The 20,215-nt window shown below is 43.2% G+C and overlaps 1 protein-coding gene across 3 annotated transcripts in view; it reads right to left on the bottom strand.

Moving 5' to 3' along the window:
- Positions 1-20,215, bottom strand: part of LOC129711830 (disabled homolog 2-interacting protein-like) — a 625,376-nt gene that overhangs the window by 467,452 nt on the left and 137,709 nt on the right. The window lies entirely within an intron of this gene.

Below are 20,215 nucleotides of genomic sequence, written 5' to 3'. Positions count from 1 at the left end.
TGTACTAGACTAAGTGGGACCCATTGGGTCCCATGTTTACATGGGAGGGCTGGTCTCCCAATGCAATATTCCACCTCTCCCACTAATTTGAATATTGGTGGCCAGTGGGGGGGGGGGGGGGGGCTTTCTGGAGCCGTAGTATGGATGTTGTGGGCCAAAGGGACTGGTTTCCAGAGGGCTAGTATGGACATTGTGGGCCGAATGGATTCTTGGCTGGCAGCTCAGTCACTCAGGCCTGGTGGGCTGACAGCTCAGACACTCAGGCCTGGTGGGCTGGCAGCTCAGTCACTCAGGTCTGGTGGGCTGGCAGCTCAGTCACTCAGGCCTGGTGGGCTGGCAGCTCAGTCACCCAGGCCTGGTGGGCTGGCAGCTCAGGCAATCAAGCCTGGTAGGCTGGCAGCTCAGAAACTGCCAGAAATTCTGCCCAAAACAGGTGAGAGACTCTTTGACAGAGAAGGGGGAGAGGGTGGATAATCAATTTTAAACATTTTTCATCTTTTTCTGCAGATCACAGCAATGAAGGAGGGAAGTCTATCCTGGCCCGGATCTCACAGGGAGCCAATGAAGGGAGGGAGAAAAATACTGGGGTGAGGTTTAATACTTGCAGGGGGATTACCTACTGATGGGTCAAAGGGCTAGTATAGGCCTGATGGGCCGAAGGGGCTCTTTTTAAAAAATCTGACAAATCTCAGTGAAGCACTTTTTGGGACTTTTCCTAGCCTGACACGGGCCTTTTGGGCCAAAATGCTCCTCCTGGTCTAATACGGGCATTTTGGGCAAAAGGGACTGGTTTCTCGGTTAATGGGGGCCTTGTGGGCCGAAATTAGTGGTTTCAAGCAGGCTAAACAACTCATTTCATTTCATTTCCATTTCAATTTCAAGCACAGGGCAGGCCAAACAACTGATTGCATTTTCATTTCATTTCCATTTCCATTGCAGTTTCAAGCACAGGGCAGGCCAAACAGCTGATTGCATTTTCATTTCATTTCTATTGGCATTACAGTTTCACGCACAGAGCAGGCCAAACAACTCATTTCATTTTCATTAAGGGCTAACAAATCATTTATTGCAAGTACATTGCAGACTCACAGTTCAGTTGATTCACAGCTTAGAATGAGAGTCGTGGCCTCTCCCTCGCGATCTTACAGAGTGACTGAGTCATGTCCAGGCATCCGGGGTTTTATAGTCCTGCCCCCCCCCCCCCCCCGGAAAGGGCGTTACTTTCATTACGGTGATTGACAAGTGAGAGGATCTGAAGGTTTTTTAAACACTCATAACATTTTTATTTTTTCATCGATGGGAAAAATCCTCGGGGACTGCTCAGCGGAGGAGGACTGTGAGTAAGATGGCCAAAAATCATAGCGATGTATGGTAGCGTTTTTCCTAAAATCAATATACAGCGCAGACAGGAAGTGGGCAAGATGACACTTTTAATTATATAGATTGTGTGTTTTTTTTTCGACTGTATCGCTAAATGGCAAATTCATTTCATTGTACCTTAGTTTGTGCATGTGACGAATAAATTTGACTTTGTCCTTGACTTTGGATGAAGTGACAAGTGAAGTGAAGAGTTTGTTTGCTAACTGTGTCGTCCTCAAATATGTGTCCTGCTACAATTGTACAGCATTATGCATGTTACTGCCAGCTTGTTGAAATCTATGAGAAGGAGCACCATTATCTTTAAGCAAAAATGGAAAAAGACATTTAAAAATGGCAACCAATCTCAATACTTAACGTAAAAAAAATGGTAAAGTTTTGTCCAAAGTCATCACCAGTTGAATAAAATCTGCTCTCGGACCGTTATTCACCCAAATCAAACCAGCACTGTACCTGGCAGGAAAATCATTGCAACCCTGAGTCACAGTGAACACAACTAAGAAAGCTATTGTTACAGAAGCACTCCGAATGCGACAAAGTTTACTACATTGCTATGGAACTGGAGCTGTACACAACTTAATCTATTGAGAGTGCAAAAATAGATGAGCCTTATGGATATTGAAACAATTATGAATATAGAAAAATAAAGTAAAAGACAAGCTATGACCTTGCAAACAGCACGTGTGAAGTCTAGCTTCTTCTTCTTCTTTTGTAATGCAAGGGCTGCAGAAAAACTTCACACTATGAAGACATTAGTGAACGGCAGATGGGGTTTTAATCCAATAGTTTCATAATCACTATTATGGTGTTAATGTGTGCACACCAGCAATGTAATTGCTACCAGTATTGTGCTCTATCCGGTCGCGTAGATGTAAAGGCCAGTGTTCCACAATTGTAGCACAATTCTTAAAGCATCTGTCACCAAGCTTGAACAAGTGAATTAAAAACCATGAGCATCAGAAAAGTTTGATAATAGCCATCTGCAATGCTTTGTCCATAAATACTGCCTACACTGTCAATTCCAGCATTTTCTGTTTCTATTCCAGATTGCAACAATTTGATTTCATGTGGGTAACCCTCTAACCCATTAAGCTTGTTAATGCTCACAGCTGACCAATGAGAAACAATTATAATAAAACTAATAACTCTTTAAAAAATGGTGTTACATCATTGACATTAATGAATTCCACACCTGCATCATATTGGTCAATTTTCTAACCTTTTATAATTCATCTTTCTTCCATAAGCCTCAAATTCACTTAATCTCTTATAGAGGATGTTATAAAATGTTCTAGAAGATCACATAAACAACATCTAAAGCTAACCGCAACTATTATTTTTCAAAAATTCAATTAAGTTTGTCAAAAGTTGCCCATGATTTTATATCCACGCTGCTCGACTATGATTTTATATCCACGCTGCTCAGCCCAGATCTCCTGACAAAAAGATAGTGGCCAAATAAGTATATCTTTCATTGCTTTTCTTCTTTTTGCATCTTTCTGAGATGTGACTAACTTGCTCAACTTTCCAATCAAAAGTAATAACAATAATAATAATAATAAATTTTATTTATGGGCTCCTTTCAAGAGTCTCAAGGACACCTTACAAAAATTTAGCAGGTAGAGGAAAAACATGTAAAGGGAATGAAATAAATAGTAGAGACATGACTAGTACACAAAGTAAAGACAGAATTCAATACAAAACACAATATGAGGCAATTAATGCACATATGAAAAGGGAGGGGGACGTGGGGCTAAGGATAGGCAGAGGTGAAGAGATGGGTCTTGAGGCGGGACTGGAAGATGGTGAGGGACACGGAATTGCGGATCAGTTGGGGGAGGGAGTTCCAGAGCCTAGGAGCGGCCCTGGAGAAGGCTCTGTCCCCAAAACTGCAGAGGTTGGACTTGTGGATGGAGAGGAGACCGGCTGATGTGCATCTGAGGGACCGTGAGGGTTGGTAGGGGGAGAGGAGGTCAGTGAGATATGGGGGGGGCAGATAGTGGAGGGCTTTGTAGGTGAGGATCAGGATTTTGTAGTTGATCCGGTGGGAGATGGGAAGCCAGTGAAGTTGTTTGAGGACTGGAGTGATGTGATGCCAGGATTTGGTGTGGGTGATAAGTCGGGCGGCTGCGTTCTGGACCAGTTGGAGTTGGTTGATGGAGGTGGAGCTGATGCCAAGGAGAAGTGAATTACAATAGTCCAGCCGGGAGGAGATGAGTCTTTCAGCAGCGGGAGGTGTGAGAGAGGGTCTGAGTTTGGCGATGTTGCGGAGATGAAAGAAGGAGGTTTTAATGACATGACGGATGTGAGGCTCAAGGAAGAGGGTGGAATTAAAGATCACACCAAGGTTGCGGGCCTGGGGAGATGGGGAGACAGTGGTGCCGTCGATGGTGAGAGTGGGGTTATTGATTTTGCTGAGTGCGGCTTTGGAGCCTATGAGGAGGAATTCTGTCTTATCGCTGTTGAGTTTGAGGAAATTATGTTGCATCCAGGTTTTTATAGCTGACAAACAGGAGTTAATATGGGAGAGGGGGGGGGTTGTGGGGGGATTTGGTGCCGAGGTAGATCTGGGTGTCGTCAGCGTAACAGTGGAAGTCCAGGTTGAAGTGGTGGAGTATCTGACCAAGGGGGAGGATGTAGATGATGAAGAGGAGGGGGCCGAGTACGGCGCCTATGGGAACACCTTGAGTGACTGTGGCTGTAGCAGAGGTGTGGTTGTGGAGAGAGATGAAGTGGGATCTGTTGGAAAGGTAGGAACGGAGCCAGCTGAGTGCTGAGCCTTCAATGCCGAGGTCTTTGAGTCTGGTGAGCAGGATGTTATGGTTCACTTTATCGAAGGCTGCGCTCAAGTCGAGGAGGATGAGGATGTTGAGGGAACCGGTGTCAGCAGAGGTGAGGAGGTCGTTGAGGACTTTGAGGAGAGCAGTTTCTGTGCTATGGAGGGGGCGAAAGCCAGATTGGAGGGGTTTCAAGTAAGTTATACGCAAGGAGGTGGGAATGAAGTTGCGACGCAACGATACGCTCCAGGGTTTTTGAAAGAAAGGGGAGGTTTGAGATTGGGCGGTAGTTAATGAGAGAGGAGGGATCAAGACCAGGTTTCTTTAAGATTGGTGTAACAGCAGCAGTTTTGAAAGCGGAGGGGACAATTCCTTGGGACAATGAGGAGTTGAAGAGATTAGTGAGGTAGGGGCAGAGAACGGGGAGGCAGGACTTCAGCAGGGGAGTGGGGAGAGGGTCGAGGGAGCAGGTAGTGGGTTTGGAAGAGCTGATGAGTTTGGAGATTTCAATAGGGGTGACCAGGTCAAACTGGGAGAGGAAGCAGTGTGGAGGAGGGGTAAGGAGGTCAGTGGAGATGTTGAAAGGAGGGGCCTTGGTAGGTGGTGGAGTAGATGCTGGGGAGTCGGGTACAGGGGATAAAGATTGATAGATGGTGCTGATTTTATCAGCGAAAAAGTGGAGGAATGAGTTGCAGAGATCCGGAGTAGAGGTAGGGAGAGTGTTGGCTCGAGGCTTGAGGAGGTTGCCCACTGTGGAGAAGAGGGTTCTGTGGTTTAGGCAGGGATCGGTGAATATGGAGGAGAGGTAGGCAGATTTTGCAGCAATGAGGGCATCTTTGTAGTCAGTGAGGTGGAGTTTGTAAGCTTCAAGGTAAGCTTCAGTAATAGTCCTTGCATTGAGACCATTGAGATTATGTTTATACCAAATTGAACATATTCACTTATTTTAAAACTCTGGAATGGAAACCATTTCAATTCTGGGCACCTGATGTTCTTCAGTGTTATTATCATATATGCGGCTTGGGTTACATTAATATTGAGGTTATACCAAACCTAATTCAAAGTACTATGAGATTTTTAAGATTGTATACTTTTGCTACCTTAATTATCCAATATGCCTGGCATATTCTTATTTTCCATTTACAGTATCACTATTGTTATCCTCGTTTAAGATTGAGGGGACCACATTTTAGAGGATCAAAATTGATCCCAGCGACTATATTTATTCCTGCAATTTGAAAAGCAAAATTAGTTCAGATTTTGAGATCAGTGGCCCAAGTTATTTTTAATACTCACTCTAATGGTCCCAAAAGGTTTATTTTGGCAAGTAGAATTCAGGACATATTTTCTTCAAACCATCTTAAGTGAGGAAACCAATAGTCCTCTTTTTACTGCAAGTTTATTAAATGTACAAGTTTCTTTACATGAGCAGCAGTAAGCAACTGCTATTATTAAGGGAACATATGTTTAATTCGAAAACAAAACTGAAACATCTGGTTTGAATTTAAGTTACTTTTCCAGAATATTCAAGTTGTCAACAGTACAACTACTTCAGCTTTGGGGAAAAATATTAAATTTAAAATGTCTGCTTACATTCTGGTTGTACAGCACTGAGAATTAGATGTGAAAAATGTGAATTGTACATTGTACAATTTTATTTTCACATCTAATTCTCAGTGTTATACAATCAGAAAGTATTACACAGGACATACTTTCACCACATCTCAAAGTGGGATGTGTGCCGAAATGAATGGAACCTCAGAGAATATAGAATCATTGGTAAATTTTCCTGGATGTCCTCCAATTTGCCATGGAGACTTAAAATCCAAGGTACACATGCCCAAGCACGATTATTGCTCAGTCAGCCTTACTGAGTCATCAGACTATCAAACAAAAATTGCAAAGGAAAATCCAATGGTCCTACCTTGCAACCACACCCCTGCGTTTGACACTCTCTCTTCGGTGACAATATCTCAGCATCCATCCTGTTATGGCCATGGATATTTCATGTTTCAATAAAATCACCCTCATCTTCTAAACTCAAAGGAATAGATACAACTTTATCTGGTCATGATAGGGAAACCCACTAATACCCGGAATTATTCTAGTGAATCCCTTCTGGATTGTCATCAGAATTAATAATTCCATTACACTGAATTGTCATCTGCTCCTTTCATTCACCTTTTTCAATAGAAATTACTCCATTCAAAGCAACCCGTGTTAATGCGAAGACTCACACCAAATCAACCCGGCAGACGTTGAGCACCAGCCAGCATTGACAGAGATAATTTGCCAGAATGTGCACTTCCCTGAATCCCAAAATGGCTCCTGTGAACATATAACAATAAGCTGCTCTGCAAAGTAATGTGTGTTCTACTTTGCACGAAACTACTCCCAAGAATGAACTGGAAATATTTTGCAGTCTGATGTCTCATTACTCATTTCTAATAAGAAACTAATTCGGGAAAAGTAACAATGCCAGAATTATAACCAACTCAATGCAGACAAAACACAAACTGCATATATCCCCAGGTTAATAAGAAGTTGCCTAAAGGTATTTGGGGAAATGTTGATATTGTAATACCGCTTACAGACGATGATTATTGTTGATCCGTCAAGACGCATTTGAAAGAAATGCTAAAAACAGCATCAAATGGTGGAATATTGTTCTCCACGTCTGGAGCGATACTATGTACAAAGAATTTGAAGTGTTAAGCTCTTTCTCGCAAGTGAGCTTTGAAATAAGTTCATAATTTTCATTACTACCATTGTAAAATACAGAACTGAGGCGTCCGTGTGCTTTCTTGACCATGGCTTCAATATGGGTGGTTCAGGACAAGTTGCTGGTGATATTTTCTCTAGGAACTTGAAGCTTCGGCACCGTCAATGCGTTCAGATGTTCTTTAGCATACCAAAAGGACAGGTTGGCCTGAAGAAGGGTCTAGACCAGAAACGTCACCTATCCATGTTCTCCAGAGATGCTGCCTGACCTGCTGATCTTCTCCAACACTTTGTATCTTTTCTTGCGTTGCTAACTTATTTATTTTCACAGTTCTCATGCACATGAAAAATATGAAAGCAAAAAAGGAATCCTCGTCTATTACAACAAAATTTAAAATACATTTGGACAGGTACATGGTACAGGAAATGTTTAAAGAGATATGGACAACTGAAGTAAATGAGACTAGTTTAGATGGGGCAACTTGATCAGCAAGGACGAGTTGAACCAATGGGTCCGTTTCTGTGCTGTAAGCCTCTATGACTATATGATCTAATGCACTCTAGCCCCTTGTTTGGAATGATTGGACTATGCTGATGACAAAGTAAAAAATCAAAAGGACAACAAGCTAGAAATCTTAGAACAGAAAATGTTTGAAATACTCATGTCAGGCCACATCTGTTGGAAGAGAAACAGAGCTCGCATTTCAGGTCTAAGACCTTTTGGCAGAATTGGGAAGGAAACCAAAGAAGCTTGTTAAGCTGCAAGAAGAGTGAGGGAGGAGAGATGTCTCTGATATGGTCACCCTGGTGTTGCCCCTATTGGAAGGGGAACGACGAGAGAAGCCAACAAAGCTGAGCCGATATCACAGATGGATGACTGTGCAGATGGAAATCAAGGTACCCAAAGTTATAGAAATCAATAATAAAGTGCAGAAGGCCTCATTGTAACAGTACAAGAGGCCGCAGAGTGGGAGTGGATGGAGAATTAAAGAGGCAAGTAATAGAAAGCTTGGTGTCATCCCTGGAGACTGAATGCAGGAAAAGCAGTTAACCAAGATGTTGTGGCGGCTCCTAAGGGTCGTGCCATTATACTGCCGAACCCCTCGGCACAGGAGTGGCGCAGTCCGGAGGCGGTCCTTAGCCGGAGGGTATAAAAGGCAGGGTTTGGGTGCCATCTTTGCCTGGTTTCGTCTTCCCCTGAACCGGGAGGAATTAAAGTATAGTGCTTCTCAAACTTCAGACTACTTGCCTCATTTTGAGACCCACGCACTACAATGTGTTTTATTTCTCCAATGTAAAGGAGACCACATTATGAACACAGAACGCAGCACGCTAGATTGGAAGTGCAAGTGAATCGGTGGTTCGTCTGAGTTTCTGGATGGTGGAAATGGAAGAGATTAATGATCAAGTGTTGCATCGCTTGCTGTTGCAAGGAAAGAATTGCAAGATGAGGGGTGGTTGGTGGTAAGTGAACAATTGCTGCAAAATGCTTAAAAGAGAGGTGGAATCTCTTTGAAGGTGGCGGAAATTGCAGAGAATGATCTGTTGTACATGGAGGTTGGTGAGCTGCTGACATTTATTTGCTCTCAAGATATGCAAAAAGATCATTGAGGCCAAGCAATTGCAAAACAAGATGGATGCAAATGAATAAAACAATCCCATCACCAATAACAGCACCACAGGAAAATATAATAGAATTCATCTATTTGGAAGCAAATGGAATTGGACACGCAGAGAAAAAATTCTACTAAAGTGAACGATCTGTTCAGGGAGACTATAGTCAGCAAAATGTGAATAGTAAACTTGTTTATGAAAATCTGATACAAAAGGTTTGATGTAATTTTCATTGTTCATAATGGGAGAGTAGGCAGTTAAAGGAAAACTACAGTACCTGAAATAATAAATAGTTGTGACAAATTTAAAATAAATAACATGTCATCCTGTTCACTATTCAGGATCTATTTAATGCATTAAAGGCAATCCTAGGGGTAGGAGATTGCAACCTTCCACCATGTTTCGACGAATGCAATCAACCCGGTGTGCACAATCAAAGAAGATCAAATAGAACAAGTTGTCGTACAATTTTAAGCTGTGCACGCCATACGCATGAAGAAGAAGAAGGCAATCCTACAATCACATTCAATTCAACCTATCAATTATAAATCATTTGGAAGAGAATGGGCTAATTAGGGATAGCTTTGTACATGACAGGTGTCAATCTCACTAATTTGATTTGAGTTTTTTTTAAAGAGATGACAAACAAGACTGATGAAGGCAGCGGTGTGAATGTTGTATACATGGATTTTAATAAGGGCTTTGATAAGGTCCCTCCTGAAGATTATGTACAGGATTCACAATACCTTAGAGTCAGAGTCATACAGGCCCTTTGGCCCAATTTTCCTGTGCCAACCAATATGCTCCATGTACAATAGTCCCATCTGCCCGCATTTGCCCATATCCCTCTAAACCTATTTTATCCATGTACCTGTCCAAATGTTTTCTTTAAATATTATGATTGTACCTGCCTCAACTATCTCTTGCAGCAGCTCGTTCCATATGCCCATCAACCTTACTGTAAAACAAAATGTTTCCCCTCAGGTTCCTACTAAATCCACCCCCCTCACTTGAAATCCATGTGCTCTGGTTCTTGATTCCCCTACTCTGGGTAAAGGACTGCACATATACCCTATTTATTCCTCTCACGATCTTATACATGGTTCACTGGCTGAGCCTGTCAAAGGCAATGGAGAAGGCCCTGCAGCAGCCTGGGGCCAGTACATCCAGCATGTGGTCCGAACTTGAGGTTTTTTAGGGTTTTTTAAATGGCACCAAAATAATGGCGACTTGTGCGTGTACAAGCTATGAAAAAATAAATTCACTGTGCAGTGCATACGTGGCAGTAAAGTACTATTGAATCTTGTTAAACACCTCTATAAGATCACCCCTCATCCTCCTGCTCTCCAAGGAATAAAGTTCTCATCTGCTCAACTTCTCCCAACAGTTTAAGCTCTCGAATCCTGGCAACATCCTTTTAAATCTTCTCTGCACCCTTCCCAGCTAAACAACATCTTTCCTATAACAGCGCGGCACAGAGGCGCAGCAGTAGAGTTACTATTGCCTTACAGTGCCAAAGACCTGGGTTCGATCCGGACTCCAGGTACTGTTTGTACAGAGTTTGTACGGTCTCCGCATTACCAGCTGGTTTTCCCCGGGTGCTCCGGTTTCCTCCCACACTCCAAAGGCAGGTTTGTAGGTTAATCGGCTTCAGAAAAACTTGTAAATCATCCCTGGTGTGTAGGATAGTATACGGGGATCGCTGGTCAACGCGGACTCGGTGTGCCAAGAGGTCAGTTTCCTTGCAGTATCTCGAAACTAGACAGGATGACCAAAGCCAAACACAATGTCTAAATGTGGCCTCACCAATGTCTTGTACCACCACAACGTGACCTCCCAACTTCTATACTCAATACTTTGACTGATGAAGGCCAATCTGCTGAAGGCCTTGATCTACCTGTGATGCCACTTAATTATGTACCTGCGCTACTAGATCCCTTTGCTTGACAACACTCCCTAGAAACCTGCGTAAGTCCTGCCCTGGTTTCACTTTCTAAAATGCAACACCTCACATTCGTTTTCTGTACTAAACTCCATTAGCCATTCCTCAGACAACCTGCCTAAGATCCTGGTGCAATCTACAATATCACCCACTTTAGTGTTATCTGCAATGGGCCCGGCACTGAACTTTGAAGAACACCACTAGTCACAAAGTTGGTAAAGAAGGTGTATGGTATGATTGCCTTCATTCCTTAGGGCATTGAATATAAGAGTCAGGAAGTCATGATACAGTTCCATAAGATGATGGTTAGGCTGCATTTGGAATATTGCATGCAGTTCTGGTCACCCCATTACAGGCAAGAGGTGGAGGCTCTGGAGGGTGCAGAGGTGGTTTACCAGAATGCTGCCTGGATTAGTATATTTGTGATACAAGTAGAGGTTGGATAGACTTGGGTTGTTTTCTCTGGAACATTAGAAGTAGAGGGGAGACTTGATAGAAGCATTATAGAGTAATGAGAAGTATTGATAGGGTAGTCAGAACCTTTTCCCTCAGGGTGGAACTACCCAACACTAGAGGACATAGCTACAAAGGTGAGAGGGGGAAAGTTTCATGGCGAGGTGTAGGGAAAGTTTACGTTTAAAACACAGAGCAGAGGGAACTTGGAACACATTGCCAGGGTGGTGGTGGAGGCAGGTACAATAGTGGCTAGTGCACTCACCTTAAGTGGGGCACTGTAGAACCCGGGCTGAGTTCTGCAGGCAAGACTGGAAGCAACGTACGCTCCAATGTTCACCTACAAGGGGGATACTATTGTATTCACCATGACATCAGTTGCCAATCAAACATCACACATCTCTGCCAAAAACAGTTGACCGATCGAGCATCATGTATATTACTGTCAAGATGTTGGATTTATACGGGGGGTGGAAATATTTCTCAACATTTGGAAATATTAAAATGTTGGGAATCTGCAATAAATATTCAACAGCTTAGGCAACTAGTTGTGGAGAAAGAAACAGATACAGTATCACCGCTAGATAAGGCCACGTTGAGTTTTTAAACTCTATTTGGTCATCTAAAATGTGGAAAGTAATTTTTCAATGGGAGAAAAATGCGAGAACGGTGCCATTCTCTTGAAGAAGGAAAATATTTAGTGCAAATTACACTTTCCACATTTCTCACATCAAAAAGACAGAGATCATTTATAGAAAGCAATTGAATTAATTTACAACATTTTATAATATTAGGATGTCCTCCAAATTTATTGGACCATTTCCACTTAAAACCAGGAAATCTAGAAACATTGGAGCAACCAGGAAATATTGTAACATTGGTAAGAAGTGCTGTGCTGTTATATATACAGGTTACATTTTCTACAGAGTATTGGCATATTCTCAAGCAATCCATACTAATAAGCAATATTCAATACAAGAATATATGCCACTGTTTAACAAGTAGATTATGAATCCAGAAATAGTGCCTGTACCAAACCAGTATGACAAGTCAGAAAATTACAAACCTTAAACCTAATCTCATGGTGTGTATGATTATAAACTCCTTCAAATTTTACTCTTGGAATGATCTCATCTGAACCTATTAAGCGGATTACTGCCTTGCAGTAACTCCCAACTATCTATTATTCTATATTTAACTTGACTTTAGTAAGAGTGGTATTCAACAAAAATACTTTTACCAACAAAAAATACAGTTAAATTAAAGCCAACTGTATTCGTAAAGTTTAATTATATCAATTTGTAACCGTTCAATATTCCAGCCAGCTTTACCCCAAGTTTTTTTATTTTTACCATGACATAGAAAGAGACCATTTGGCTCAAAGTGTCTATGCCAACTCTCAGAAAATCTCCATCAGCCCCGTATCACATTTGTCCAGCTAGTGCAGCCTGTGGAATGTACACATTCTGCAACCACGTGGGTTACCACCGATTTTCTTTCAAATGCCAAACATGTTGATTGATCGTTTACTTGACCAAATGTAAATTGCACATAGTTGTTGGTGAATTGGTAGAATCTGGGACTTCTGAGAAAATCATCAAAAATAAAATGGATTACTGCAAATGGATACTTGATAGCCAGCACAGGCTAACTGGGTAAATAAATTATTTCTGTGCTGCATAACTCTTCCGAAACTAATTTCCCAATAACCTGTTTTCATGTACCTATCAAAACCCGGAGAAATAATAGAAACATAGAAAATAGGTGCAGGAGTAGACCATTCGGCCCTTCGAGCCTGCACCGCCATTCAATATGATCATGGCTGATAATCCAACTCAGTATCCTGTACCTGCCTTCTCTCCATACCCCCTGATCCCTTTAGCCACAGGGGCCACATCTAACTCCCTATTAAATATAGCTAATGAACTGGCCTCAACTACCTTCTGTGGCAGAGAATTCCACAGATTCAACACTCTCTGTGTGAAAAATGTTTTTCTCATCTCGGTCCTAAAAGATTTCCCTATTATCCTTAAACTGTGACCCCTTGTTCTGGACAACATGAGGAACAATCTTCCTGCATCTAGCCTGTCCAACCCCTTAAGAATTTTGTAAGTTTCTATAAGGTCCCCCCTCAATCTTCTAAATTCTAGCGAGTACAAACCGAGTCTATCCAGTCTTTCTTCATATGACAGTCCTGACATCCCAGGAATCAGTCTGGTGAACCTTCTCTGCACTCCCTCTATGGCAATAATGTCCTTCCTCAGATTAGGAGACCAAAACTGTATGCAATACTCCAGGTGTGGTGTCACCAAGACCCTGTACAACTGCAGTAGAACCTCCCTGCTCCTATACTCAAATCCTTTTGCTATGAATGCTAACATATCATTTGCTTTCTTCACTGCCTGCTGCACCTGCATGCCTACTTTCAATGACTGATGTACCATGTCACCTAGGTCTTGTTGCATCTCCCCTTTTCCTAATCGGCCACCATTCAGAAACTACTTTCCTGTTTTTGCCACCAAAGTGGATAACCTCACATTTATCCACATTATACTGCATCTGCCATGCATTTGCCCACTCACCCAGCCTATCCAAGTCACCTGCAGCCTCCTAGCATCCTCCTCACAGCTAACACTGCCCCCCAGCTTCGTGTTATCCGCAAACTTGGAGGTGTTGCATTCAATTCACTCGTCCAAATCATTAATATATATTGTAAATAGCTGGGATCCCAGCACTGAGCTTTGCGGTACTCCACTAGTCACTGCATGCCATTCCGAAAAGAACCCGTTTACTCCTACTCTTTGCTTCCTGTCTGCCAGCCAGTTCTCTATCCACATCAATACTGAAACCCCAATACTGTGTGCCAAAATTCCAAAATCGTTGGCATGTGGGAGAAAATACATCAGTCTTGGTGAAACATACAACTCCATATGTACAGCACCCGAGGTCAGGATCAAACCTGCAGCAGCACCACCTGCTGTACTACCATGCTGGCTACAGTTAATAAAACTGTTTATGAATATTTCATGGTAATCGTGCAAATAATTGATGATAATAATACCCAAATCAATGTCATTTGGAAACCATTTAATTTCTACCATGAATGCAAGAGATAAATTCTATTATGCCATTTTATTCAAGATTTAGTGAAAAGATTGCAACTTCAAAATATGGTTAACATTTCAAGTCAATAACCTTTCATAAAAATTCAATACAGCATTCTTCAAATTCTGATAAATCACATTCTCTATCAGTATCTGTACTACCTCTTCCTGCGACAAATCACCTATCAATTACTTTTGCCCAGTATTTTTTTCCTTCGCCATTAGTACATCCTAACCTATGATTTGCAAAGCATCTCACTTGTCACTCTCTAAATGCCCCTCTTAAAAAATCATCCCTACAACAATCCATGCTTCAACTATCACCGATATTACTTTGCTTATCCATTCACCACACCCCCAACAAGCACATCCCCAAAATAAATTATTTGCAACTTAAAACTAACTTCTCTCTTGTCCCCACAGATGAGCACCAGGTCACTATCTCTCGCACCTTCACTGATTTCATCAACTCTGGCTCCCTGGCCTCCCAAGCCTCCAACCTCATCGTTCCCCAGCCCTGCATGGCCCGATTTTACCTTCTCCCCAAAATGCACAAACCTGACTGTCCTGGCAGACCCATTGTTTCTGCCTGTTCATGTCCTACCGAACTTATTTCCACATACCTCGACTCCATCCTATCCCCCCTGGTTAATTCCCTCCCAACTCATGTTCAAGACACCTCACACGCTCTTTGTCGACTCCAGGACTTCCATTTTCTAGGCTCCCATTCCCTCATCTTCACCATGGATGTCCAATCACTGTACACCTCCATCCCCCACCAGGAGGATCTCAAAGCCCTCCGCTTCTTCTTCGACCGGAGAACCAACCTTCGATTTTCCAGCATCTGCAGTTCCTTCTTAAACACCCTGTCTACTGATACTCTCCCCTGCCTAGCGGAGCTGGTCCTTACCCTTAATAACTTCTCGTTTGACTCCTCCCATTTCCTCCAAATGCAGGGCGTAGCTATGGGCACGCGTATGGGCCCTAGCTATGCCTGTCTCTTTGAAGGGTATGTCGAACAATCCTTGTTTGAGACGTACCGTGGCCCTATCCCCGAACTCTACCTTCGCTACATCGATGACTGCATTGGTGCTACCTCCTGCACCCACACACAACTCACTGACTTCATCCATTTCACCACTAACTTCCATCCTGCACTCAAATACACCTGGACCATTTCCGACATTTCCCTACCATTTCTTGACCTCACTATCTCCATCGCAGGTGATAGGCTCCTGACCGACATCCACTATAAACCCTCTGACTCCCATGGCTATCTGGACTACGCTTCTTCCCACCATGCTTCCTGTAAGGACTCCATCCCCTACTCCAAATTCTTCCGTCTATGCCGCATCTGCACCCAGGATGAGGTGTTCCACACTAGGGCATCGGAGATGTCCTCATTCTTCAGGGAACATGGGGTTCCCCTCTTCTACCATAGATGAGGCTTTCACCAGGGTCTCTTCTATACCCCGTGACTCTACTCTCACTCCCCATCCCCCCCTCGTAACAAGGGCAGAGTCCCCCTTGACCTCACCTTCCACCCTACCAGCCGTCACTTACAACGCATAGTCCTCCGTCATTTTCACCACCTCCAACGCGACCCCACCACTTGCCACGTCTTCCCATCTCCTCCCCTGTCTGCTTTCCGCAGAGACCGCTCCCTCCGTAACTCCCTGGTCAATATGTCCCTTCCCACCCGAACCATCCCCTCTCCGGGTACCTTCCCTTGCAACCGCAAGAAATGCTACACTTGTCGCTTTACTTCCCCCCCTTGACTCCATTCAAGGACCCAAGCAGTCTTCCCAGCTGCAACAGAGGTTCACCTGCACCTCCTCCAACCTCACCTATTGCATCTGCTGCTCTAGATGTTCTACATCGGTGAGACCAAGCATAGGCTTGGCGATCGCTTCCCCGAACACCTCTACTCGGTTCGCAATAACCAACCTGATCTCCCGGTAGCTCAGCACTTCAACTCCCCCTCCCATTCCGAATCCGACCTTTCTGTCCTCTACCTCCTCCATGGCCATAGTGAGGACCACCGTAAATTGGAGGAGCGGCACCTCATATTTTGCTTGGGCAGTTTGCACCCCAGCGGTATGAACATTAACTTCTCTAATTTCAGGTAGTCCTTACTTTCGTCTCCCCTTCACAGCTCTCCATCAGCCCACTGGCTCCTCCTCTTCCTTTCTTCTTCTTGTTTTACATGCTGCTTAAGGTCATACAGCACAGAAAGCGGACCTTCAACCCAACTCATCCATGCTGGCCAAGGTTCGGTTTCTGTGCTGTATGACTTTGTCTGCAGATTTCATGGCATGAACCATGAAGTTATTTGAGAGGATAGTTATGCAATGCATTAAATCCAGTCTACCAAGCATCCTTGACCCACTGCAGTTTGCCTAATGCCACAACAGGCCCACGGCTGATGCCATCTCCCTGGCCCTACACTCATCCCTGGAACACTTGGGCAAGAGAGACACCTACATCAGACTTCTATTCGTAGACTGCAGCTCTGCTTTCAATACCAATATCCCAACCAAGCTCATCTCCAAACCCGTGGAACTCAGAGTTCTCATCTCTGCAACTGAATCCTCTACTTCTTGACCAACAGGCCACAATTGAGGACAGGTGACAAATCATCTTCTACGGTAATCCTCAAATTGGGGCTCTACAAGTATACATTCTCAGCCCCTTTCTTTATTCCCATTCATCCACAACTATGCAGCCCAATACAAATCCAACTCATATTACAAATTTGCAGACGACTGGATATCAAATAATGACAAGACGGGTGCAGGAAGGATATTTAGAACATTGTAACAGAGTGTCAAGACAGCAACCCTGACCTCAATGTCAACAAGACAAAGGAGTCTTAAAAGGATAGAGATCGACTTCAAAAGTGAAGTGGTACACAAATACTTTGACTGTGCCGAAAGTAGAAATGGTTGAAAGCTTCTAAGAGTAAATATCACCAGCAACTTGTCCTGGACCAGCCATATCAAAGCAATGGCCAGGAAGGCATCCAACACCTCTACTTCCTTAGAAGGCTTAGAAAGTTCAGCATGTCCCCAACGACACGCACTCAATTCTACAGATGCGCCGTAGAAAGCATCTTATCGGAATGCATGACAGCATGGTTTGGGAACAGCTCCATCCAAGATCGCAAGTAATTGCAGAGAATTGTGGACGCAGTCCAAACCATCACGCAAACCAACATCGCTTCCATCAACTCTATCTGCACTGCACGCTGCCTCCGCAAGACCACCAGTAAGATCAAGGACGAGTCTCACCCCTGACACTCCCTCTTCTCCCCTCTGGCAAGAGGTACAGAAGTGTATAAAAACACATACCTCCAGATATAGGGACAGTTTCTTCCCAGCTGATATCAGGTACTGAACCATCCTATCACCAACTAGGGAGCGGTCCTAACCTACCATCTACCTCATTGGAGACCCTTGAACTATCTTTAATTGGACTTTACCTTGCACTTAAAGTTATTCCCATAATCCCGTATCTGTACACTGTGGATGACTTGATTGTTGTCTGAAGAGTCTCGATACGAAATGTCACCCATCCTTTTTCTCCAGAGATGCTACCTGACCTGCTGAGTTACTCCAGCATGTTGTGTCTATCTTCATGTACAAACCGGCACCTGCAGTTCTTTTCATACATTGATTGTAATCATGTATTGTTTTTTCCGCTGACCAGATAACACGCAACAAAAAAGCTTTTCACTGTACCTCGGTGCGGGTGACAATAAACTAAACTAAAGTATCGTGCAATCATCTTGAATTTTTGAAGTGTGGATTAATTTATGGTACAATTTCTGGAAGAGGAAACTCATATATCCAGAGTTGTACAGCTGAAGCAGGGCCTCGTCCATCTCATCCAAGCCAAGCCAACTGCATTGATCAACCAAGCTGGTCCTACATGCCTGCACCTGGCCCATATCGAAACCGTTCCTATCCATGTACCTACCCAAGTGTCTTTTAAATGCTGTGATTGTACTTGGCCAATTCCTCTGGCAGGTTGTTCCATGTACTGTGTGAAAAAAATTGCCCTTGGGTGCCTTTTAAATCTTCTCTTTCTCACCTTAAAGCTATACACTTTAGTTTTTGACTTACTGAGGGAAATATTTCATCAGCAAATGAAATAGGGAGTGTTGAAGGATGCTGTCTACATGGACTTCCTGAAAGCATATAATACCATAAATAGACAAAGGAAGCAGCCAGCCTGCTCATCCATTCATGTCATAGATGGTCCTATAAATTGTCATCCTTCCTAGGCAAATTCCATTTCCTTTTATTCCTCAGTGCTCAAAAATATTAAATTCACTATTATATTGAATGAGCATCAACAGTCCTCTGGGCTATATAATGTATATAAAGAATAAGCACAGTGTATTGGATAAATCCATTTGACATTTATTTTAGGTGGCAAAGATGTATTTGGATTAGCAATATTTGCCAAGAAGTGTTTCCCTGGTTTAATGCTGAGGTTAAGCTCATAAACACATTGATGGCTTGATTATTGATGGGGAGTGCAAAATTGGTATTAAGTTACTGTGACTAAGTAGTGTGGATAAGCGGAAATTAACCCTGTTAACCTGTGGTGGCTTTTATACTTTGAGTCTCCTCTCATTCCATCTATTTCACATAATTTTCAGCCTTTCCCTTCCTCCCCCAGTTGTATTTTTCTAATTTCTACTAAAAGTATCCAAGCCATTTGCCTGAGCTACAAGAATTACCATAAATTGTTCAGCTCCTTGACCCTGTTCAATCGAACAAAACAAATAGAAAATCTGAATTGCATATCTGTAAATATGAAATAAAACTAAAAGTGCTGGAAACACCAACATCGGAACCAGGAAATATTGAAAATACTGGCATGTTTTAAGTGGCAAAAAATTAGGTGTGGAAAGAACCAAGCAATTGACTGCGCCACGGTGAAATTAAAAAAGAAAATAGATAACAAAGATTCCAGCTCAAAGTGTGTTAAATGACAACTAACCTATGTGCAGAAGGGGAAACAAAATAAAAATACTGTTGAACCTGTGAGACAGGGAATACAGGGGTTGCTAGAGACGTGAAATAAAGGAGACTGCTGGAAAAATCCAGCATATCAGGCAGCAACTATCAGGAGAAAAAATATAACATCAAAACGGGCCAATTGAAAAGCCTGGAAATCTGAATCAAATACAGAAAACACAATGAACGTTCTGCAGCCGAGACAGTATTGTGGAGACAGAGACATCTTTCTAAGACAGATCCCCATCATGAGAGACTGACTTAATCGCCTCTACACAGATGTAGACAAACCTATCAAGCACCACTAACACTGCCAGACCTCAAACCAGAATTGACCATGGAAGAAGGTGGCACTGCGGTAGCATTACTGTCTTACAGTGCCAGAGACCCAGGTTCGATCCCAACAACAGGTGCGGTCTGTATGGAGTTTGTACGTTCTCCCCGTGACCTGCATGGGTTTTCCCCTGGTGTTCCGATTTCCTCCCTCACTCTGAAGACGTACAGGCTAGTAGGTTAATTGGCTTGGTAAAATTTTTAATTGTCCCTAGTGTGTGTAGGATAGTGTCAGTGAGCAGGGATCGCTGGTCGGTGCGGACTGTGTGGGCTGAAGGACCTGCTTCCACACGGTATCTCTAAATTAAACTGAAGAACACATGAAAACAGGAGCCAAAAGACTGCAGATGCTGGAATCTTGAACAAAAAACAAAGCGCTAGAGAAGCTATGTGGGTCACACAGGACCTGTGGATGGCAATGGACCCAACCTTTTGGGACTAAACCCTTTTATCAAAAAGGGGGTTTCCAACCCGAAATGTTGTCTGTCTATCACCCTCCATGGATCCTGCCTGACTCACAAAGTTGCTCCAGCAGTTTGCTTTTAGCATAAAAAAGCAGGAGAAAGAGTAGGCTATCTGAGTTAAGCGGAGGAAAAGAAGGGCCCTCAGAGTTTATGTTTGACAACAGGCAGATAGGATTAAGAAAAAGACTACAGTAACTAAGCATGTCAGGCAGCATCTCTGGAGAACATGGATAGGTAATGTTTCGCATCGGGACCCTTCTTCAGACTCCAAACCAGACATGTCCCAACCCCTAAAAATCACCTGCCGATGTTCTCCAGAGATGCTGCCTGACCCACTGAATCACGGCAGCATTTTGTGTCTTTTTTAAATCAGCATGATGGTTAAGGGAGAACCCTACACAAA

Source organism: Leucoraja erinacea, chromosome 31, assembly GCF_028641065.1.
Source record: "Leucoraja erinacea ecotype New England chromosome 31, Leri_hhj_1, whole genome shotgun sequence".
NCBI lineage: Eukaryota > Metazoa > Chordata > Chondrichthyes > Rajiformes > Rajidae > Leucoraja > Leucoraja erinaceus.
Note: the sequence above shows the minus strand (reverse complement) of the source record. Positions and strands in the feature narration are given on the sequence as shown.